Genomic DNA, 7,233 nt, shown 5'->3' with positions numbered 1-7,233 from the left:
CCGCCTCCTGGGTTCAGGCAATTCTCCTGCCTCAGCCTCCTGAGTAGTTGGGATTACAGGCACGCACCACCATGCCCAGCTAATTTTTTGTATTTTTAGTAGAGACGGGGTTTCACCATGTTGACCAGGATGGTCTCGATCTTTTGACCTCGTGATCCACCCGCCTCTGCCTCCCAAAGTGCTGGGATTACAGGCTTGAGCCACCGCGCCCGGCCAATATGTATTTTTTTTTTGAGATAGAGTTTCGCTCTTGTTGCCCAGGCTGGATATGCAATGGCACAATATCGGCTCACTACAACCTCTGCTTCCCAGGTTGAAGCAATTCTTCTGCCTTTGCCTCCCAAGTAGCTGGGATTATAAACATGCACCACCACCACGCCCAGCTAATCTTGTATTTTTAGTAGAGATGGAGTTTCTCCATGTTGGTCAGGCTGGTCTCGAACTCCCGACCCTGGATGATCCACCTGCCTTGGCCTCCCAAAGTGCTCAGATTACAGGTGTGAGCCACTGCACCCAGGCAGGAATATTTTTAATGTTTCACTGTTAAGTATGAAGCTTGCATACTTAATAAAGGGGTTTTGGTAAACACCCTTTATTAGCAAGAGAAAGTTCATTCTATTCCTGGTTGGCCAAGAGTTTTTATAATAGATGTCTTGAATATTATATTTTACACATATATATTATATATACTTGGTATATGTGTATACATATACATGTACATATATATATTTTGAGAAGGAGTCTGGCACTGTCACCGAGGCTGGAGTGCAATGGGGCAATCTCTGTTCACTGCAAGCTCTGCCTCCCGGGTTCATGCGATTCTCCTGCCTCCGCCTCCAGAGTAGCTGGGATTACAGGTGCACACCACTACACTCGGCTAATTTTTTGTATTTTTAGTAGACATAGGGTTTCACTATGTTGGCCAGACTGGTCTCAAATTCCTGACCTGGTGATCTGCCTGCCTCAATCTCCCAAAGTGCTGGGGTTAGAGGTGTGAGCCACAGTGTCCGGCCAAATCTTGTTGGTATACTTCATACAGTATATATTTATATATTTTCTATGATATGTATGTGATATATATTACATATCAAATAGCATATATGTGTTAAAGATGAAAAGCCATATTTCAAGATGTACAAATATATGCTATATCTATGACATATCACATATATCATATAAAAAGTCATATTTTTTCATATACTAAAATAGTTATGTTTTTCTCCTTTACTCTGATAATGTAGTGGATTGCTGGGACTCTCTGGTTTACCTATCAAAGAGGCCATTTAGGCCGGGCGTGGTGGCTCACGCCTGTAATCCAAGCACTTTGGAGGCCAAGGCGGGCGGATCACCTGAGGTCAGGAGTTCAAGACCAGCCTGACCAACATGGTGAAACCCCGTCTTTAAAAAAAAAAAAAAAGAAAGAGGCCATTTATAGGCCTGTTTGTTGTGTGGGTGGTTTTTGACGGGAATAAGATGGAAAGAAGGGTTTAGTTATGATGCTGCTAAGGTGGTATAGTTGAGAGATTATTGTGTCTTGGATTGGTATGGTGGTAAGAGAGATGGAAAGAAATAGTCAGTTTTAAAACATTTTGGATTTGTGGATGGATTGGATGTCAGGTAAGGAGGAGATGGTGAATAAAGGGAAAGGAAAGAAAAGACTCAAAAGATGAGTTCCAAATTTCTGGCTTTAGATTAAAAAAAAAAAATTTGCTAAAGAGAGGGGCAGATTGTGAAAGAAAAAAAAAAAAAAAGACCAAAAATTGAGGTAAAAAATACATAACATAAAATGTAACCATTTGGAACTATTTTGAAGTACACAGTTCTGTGGTAATAAGTACATTCACATTGTTGTACAACCGCTGCCACCATCGATCTCCAGAACTTTTTGCATTATCCCAAACTGAAACTCAGTATATACTAAACAATGACTCCCCATTCTCTCCTCCTCCTAGCCTAGACAACCACCAACTATTTTCTGTCTGTATGAATTTGACTACTCGAAGTACCTCATATAAGTGCCATCATACACTATTTATCCTTTTGTAACTAATTTATTTCACTTGGCATAATGTTTTCAAGGTTTATTTATGTTGTAGAAAGTATCAGGATTCCTTTCCTTTTTTGTTTTTTGAGACAGAATTTCCTTCTTGTTACCCAGGCTGGAGTGCATCGGCTCACTGCAACCTCTGCCTCCAGGGTTCAAGTGATTCTCCTGCCACAGCCTCCTGAGTAGCTGGGATTACAGTCATGTACCACTATGCCCAGATAATTTTTTGTATTTTCAGTAGAGATGGGGTTTCATCAGGTTGGCCATGGTGGTCTCAAACTCCTGACCTCAGGTGATCCACCTGCCTCAGCCTACCAAAGTGCTGGGATTACAGGCGTAAGCCACCACACTCAGCCAGGATTTCCTTCCTTTTTAAGGCTGAATCTTCCATTGTGTGTGTGTATGTGTGTGTGTGTGTGTGTGTGTATACAAAATTTTGTTTCTTCATTCACCCATTGATAAGACACTTGGGCTGCTTCCACGTTTTGGCTATTGTGACTAATACAGCTATGGAACATGGGTACACCCATATTCCTTCAAGTCCTTTCAATTATTTTAAATATATACCCAAAATGGTAATTCTATGTTTAATTTTTTGAGGAAATGTTTTACCATTTTCCACAGCAGCTACACCATTTTATTTTTTTGAGATGGCGTCTCATTCTGTTGCTTAGGCTGGAGTGCAATGGCACAATCTTGGCTCAATGCAACCTCTGCCTCCTGGGTTAAAGGGATTCTCTTGCCTCAGCCTCCTGGGTAGCTGGGATTACAGGCTTGCACCACCACATCCAGCTAATTTTTGTATTTTTGGTAGAGATGAGATTGCACCATGTTGATCAGGTTGGTCTCAAACTCCTGACCTCAGGTGATCTGCCTGCTTTGACCTCCCAAATGCTGGGATTACAGGTGTGAGCCACCGTACCTGGCCAGCTACACCATTTTATATTCCCCCTAGCAATGTACAAGAGCTACAGTTTCTCCATATCTTCACCAAACTTGTTATTTTCTGGGTTTTTATTATTTTTTATTTTTATTTTATTTTTTTTAGAGAGGGGGTCTCGCTATGTTGCCCAGGCTGGAGTGCAGTGGCTATTCACAGGTGCAATCCCACTACTGATCAGCACGGGAGTTTTGACCTACTCTGTTTCCAACCTGGGCCGGTTCACCCCTCCTTAGGCAACCTGGTAGTCACCAGCTCCCGGGAGGTCACCATTTTGATGCTGAACTCAGTGTGAACACCCGATCGGCATAGCGTATTACAGCCCTGAACTCCTGGGCTCAAGCAATCCACCCACCTCAGCCTACCCAGTAGCTGGGACTACAGGCACGCGCCACTGTGCCCAGCTATTTTCTGTTTTTTTAATATATATATAATAGCCATCCTAACAGATGTGAAGTAGGATTTCATTGTGGTTTTAATTTGGATTTCCTTAATCACTAGTGATCTTGAGCATCGTTTACTTGTGCTTATTGGTCATTTGTGTATCTTTGGAGGAATTCAAGTCCTTTGCCTATTTTTAAATTGGGTTGCTTTTTTGTTGTTGAGTTGTAGAAGTTCTTTATGTTTTTCTGGATACGAATCCCTTATCTGATATATGATTTGCAAATTTTCTCTTCCATTACATGGGGTACCTTTTCACTCTATAGATGGTGTCCCTTGATGAACTAATATTTTTAATTTGTTTTTCTTTCTTTCTTTTTTTTTTTGAGATGTAGTCCTGCTCTGTCACCTAGGCTGGAGTGCAGGGGCATGATCTCAGCTCACTGCAACTTCTGCCTCCCGTATTCAAGCGATTCTCCTGCCTCAGCCTCCCAAGTAGTTAGAACTACAGGCACTTGCCACCACGGCCAGCTAATTTTTGTATTTTTAGTAGGGACAGGGTTTCACCATGTTAGTCAGGATGGTCTTGATCTCCTGACCTCATGATCTGCCTGTTGGCTTCCCAAAGTGCTAGGATTACAGGAGTGAGCCACTGTGACCAGCCATGTTTTTAATTTTGAGGTACAATTTATCTATTTTTTCTGGCTTTAGGTTTCACTTCAATAAATAGTGGTTACAATTGTTATCATTATTCCTTCTTTGCTTTAGTGGGAAAAGGAGATAAGGGAAGGAAGAGATGGAAGGAGACAAAAATGCATTCTCACTAGATTTGGGCCTATTTACAGAGAAGCAGTGAAATTAACAGCCATTTTTTCTTTTATTTGAGACAAAGTCACTCTGTTGCCCATGCTGGAGTACAATGGTGCGATCTTGGCTCACTGCAACCTTCACCTCCCAGGTTCAAGCAATCCTCGTGCCTAAGCCTCCCCGGTAGCTGGGATGACAGGCATGTCCACTAAGCCTGGCTAATTTTTGCATTTTTAGTAGAGACGGGATTTTGCCATGTTGGCTAGGCTGGTCTCGAACTCCTGACTTCAAGTAATCTGCCTGCCTCGGCTTTCCAAAGTGCTGGAATTACAGGCATGAGCCACTATACCTGGTCAAATTAACAGTAATTTAGTCAACAATAAATATTTATTTAGCATTGTCTGTATTCCAGACATTGCTTTTAGCAATGGAGATATAAAACGAGAAAACACAGCTATAACAGTATGCTTTGGAAAGGTAATTCTATTGACAGCTTAGAGACTTGGAGACAGGAGAGACTGGAGGACAGGAGATGGGTTCAGAGGTTATTGCGATAGTAGTCATGTGAGATGCAGGTCTGAACTAAGTAGCAGTGGGGATGGAGAGCTGGGAAAAGATCTGAAACATTCCTGAGGGGAAATCAAGAGAGTCTAGTGATTGGACGTGACAGGAAAGAACTCAGGGAAAGCACAGGCAATCCTGAGACTTCTAGTTTGAAAGAATAGAACTGATCAGGTTAGGTTAGTTATGACTTTGCAAAGAGTAAAGTCCTGAGGTAATGTGATATAGGGCAGCTAAGTTGTAAGAGGTTGGGGTTTATGCTAAGGTGTGGAACAAGGGATCCAAAGTCAGTAGTTTTGTTGTTGTTGTTTTAGTAACCTGGAGCTGGGGTACTCTTTGCTTATGGATTCCACCAAACTCTAAAATCTTGGCCCAGGTAATTTAGCACCCACGAATTAATTAGACAATTTAAGGTAATGAATATAAAAACCCTATATTCCATTGTTAGTCAGAGATGAATCTCTAAATTCTGTTCAAAGTATGTATTTGCGGCCAGGCATGGTGGCTCACGCCTGTAATCCCAGCACTTTGAAAGGCTGAGGTGGGTGGATCACCTGAGGTCAGGAGTTCGAGACTAGCTTGGCCAACATGGTGAAACCCTATCTCTACTAAAAATACAAAAAGTAGCTGGGCATGGTGGTACATGCCTGTAGTTCCATCTTCTCGGGAGGCTGAGACAGAAGAATTGCTTGAATCCAGGAGGCAGAGGTTGCACTGAGCCAAGATTGTGCCACTGCACTCCAGCCTGGGCAATAGAGCAGGCTTCATTCACTTCATCCCCCCCCAAAAAAACAAAAAACAAAAAACTGGCCAGGCAAGGTGGCTCACTCCTGTAATCCCAGCACTTTGGGAGGCTGAGGCAGGCAGATCACGAGGTCAGGAGATTAAGACCTTCCTGGCAACATGGTGAAACCTCTCTCCACTAAAAATACAAAAAATTAGCCAGGTGTGGTGGCACGCACCCTTAGTCCCACCCAGCTACTCCGGAGACTGAGGCAGGAGAATCACTTGAACCTGGGAGGTGGAGGTTGCAGTGAGCTGAGATGGTGCCACTGCACTCCAGCCTGGGCAACAGAGCGAGACTCCATCTCAAAATAAATAAATAAATAAAAACAAAACATATATTTGCTAAATCTGGTTAGATACATGGGGGCTTATTCTATGATTCTCTTTATTGTTAGGTATACTGTCATTTTTCATAATAAAATCTTAAAAATATTTAGGCAATTTTAAATAGGTATTGTAGGATATAAGATAATCTCATCTATGCATTTATCAAACATTTATTGAGTGTCTATTATGTGTCAGGCACTGTGCTAGCCAACTGAGAAATACAATGATATATAAATTGCATGTAAGGGCTGTCAGAGTGGTAAAAACAATGTGCAGAAGGAATTAGGAGCTGGAGGAACTCCTTCTAACTGGGGTAATGTGTACCAGGTATTGGGGAGGATACAGGTTAGAAGAGCATTCATTTCTAATGGCCCCATTTGGTGTAGTTTCAGAGGAGAGCTCTGAAACTATAATGCAGAAAGAAATTAAACTGCCTCCTTTCTTTTTTTGGTGGGGCTCCTGCCTATGCCATGTTTCTTATCAGAGTTTGTTAAGTCTGCTCAACAGCTAAGGGAAGAAGGCTAAGAGTAAGTTTCATTCTGCTGTCTTGGATTTAAAAGTTTTGTTTGGACTGGAGCATTGGACATGGCCCAGATTCCAATATATACTTCAATATTTAAAAAAACAGAAAAGGTTTTTAAAAAACATAATTATGGCTGGGCGCGGTGGCTCAAGCCTGTAATCCCAGCACTTTGGGAGGCTGAGGTGGGCGAATCACCTGATGTGGAGAGTTTGAGACCAATCTGACCAACATGGAGAAACCCTGTCTCTACTAAAAATACAATTGGCCAGTCGTGGTAGTGCATGCCTGTAATCCCAGCTACTCGGGAGGCTGAGGCAGGAGAATCACTTGAACTGGAGAGGCAGAGGTTGCGGTGACCGAAGATCGTGCCATTACACTCCATCCTGGGCAACAAGAGCAAGACTCTGTCTCAAAAAAACCAAAACAAACAGCCGGTCGCGGTGGCTGATGCCTGTAATCCCAGCATTGTGGGAGGTGGAGGTGGGTGGATCACCTGAGGTCGGAAGTTAGAGACCAGCCTGACCAACATGGAGAAACCCCATCTCCTAAAAATACAAAATTAGTTGGGCTTGATGGTGCATGCCTGTAATCCCAACTACTCGGGTGGCTGAGGCAGGAGAATCGCTTGAACCCAGGAGGCAGAGGTAGTGGTGAGCTGAGATCATGCCATTGCAATCCAGCCTGGGCAAGAACGAAACTCCGTCTCAAAAAACAAAACACAGGAGGCTGAGGCAGGAGAATTGCCTGAACCCAGGAGGCGGAGGTTGCGGTGAGCCGAGATCGCGCCATTGCACTCCAGCCTGGGTAACAAGAGCGAAACTCCGTCTCAAAAAAAAAAAAAAAAAAAAAAAAAAACAAAAC

The sequence above is a fragment of the Sapajus apella genome, unplaced genomic scaffold (assembly GCF_009761245.1).
Source record: "Sapajus apella isolate SASKATOON/1434 unplaced genomic scaffold, GSC_monkey_1.0 scaffold69, whole genome shotgun sequence".
Classification (NCBI taxonomy): Eukaryota; Metazoa; Chordata; class Mammalia; order Primates; family Cebidae; genus Sapajus; species Sapajus apella.
Note: the sequence above shows the minus strand (reverse complement) of the source record.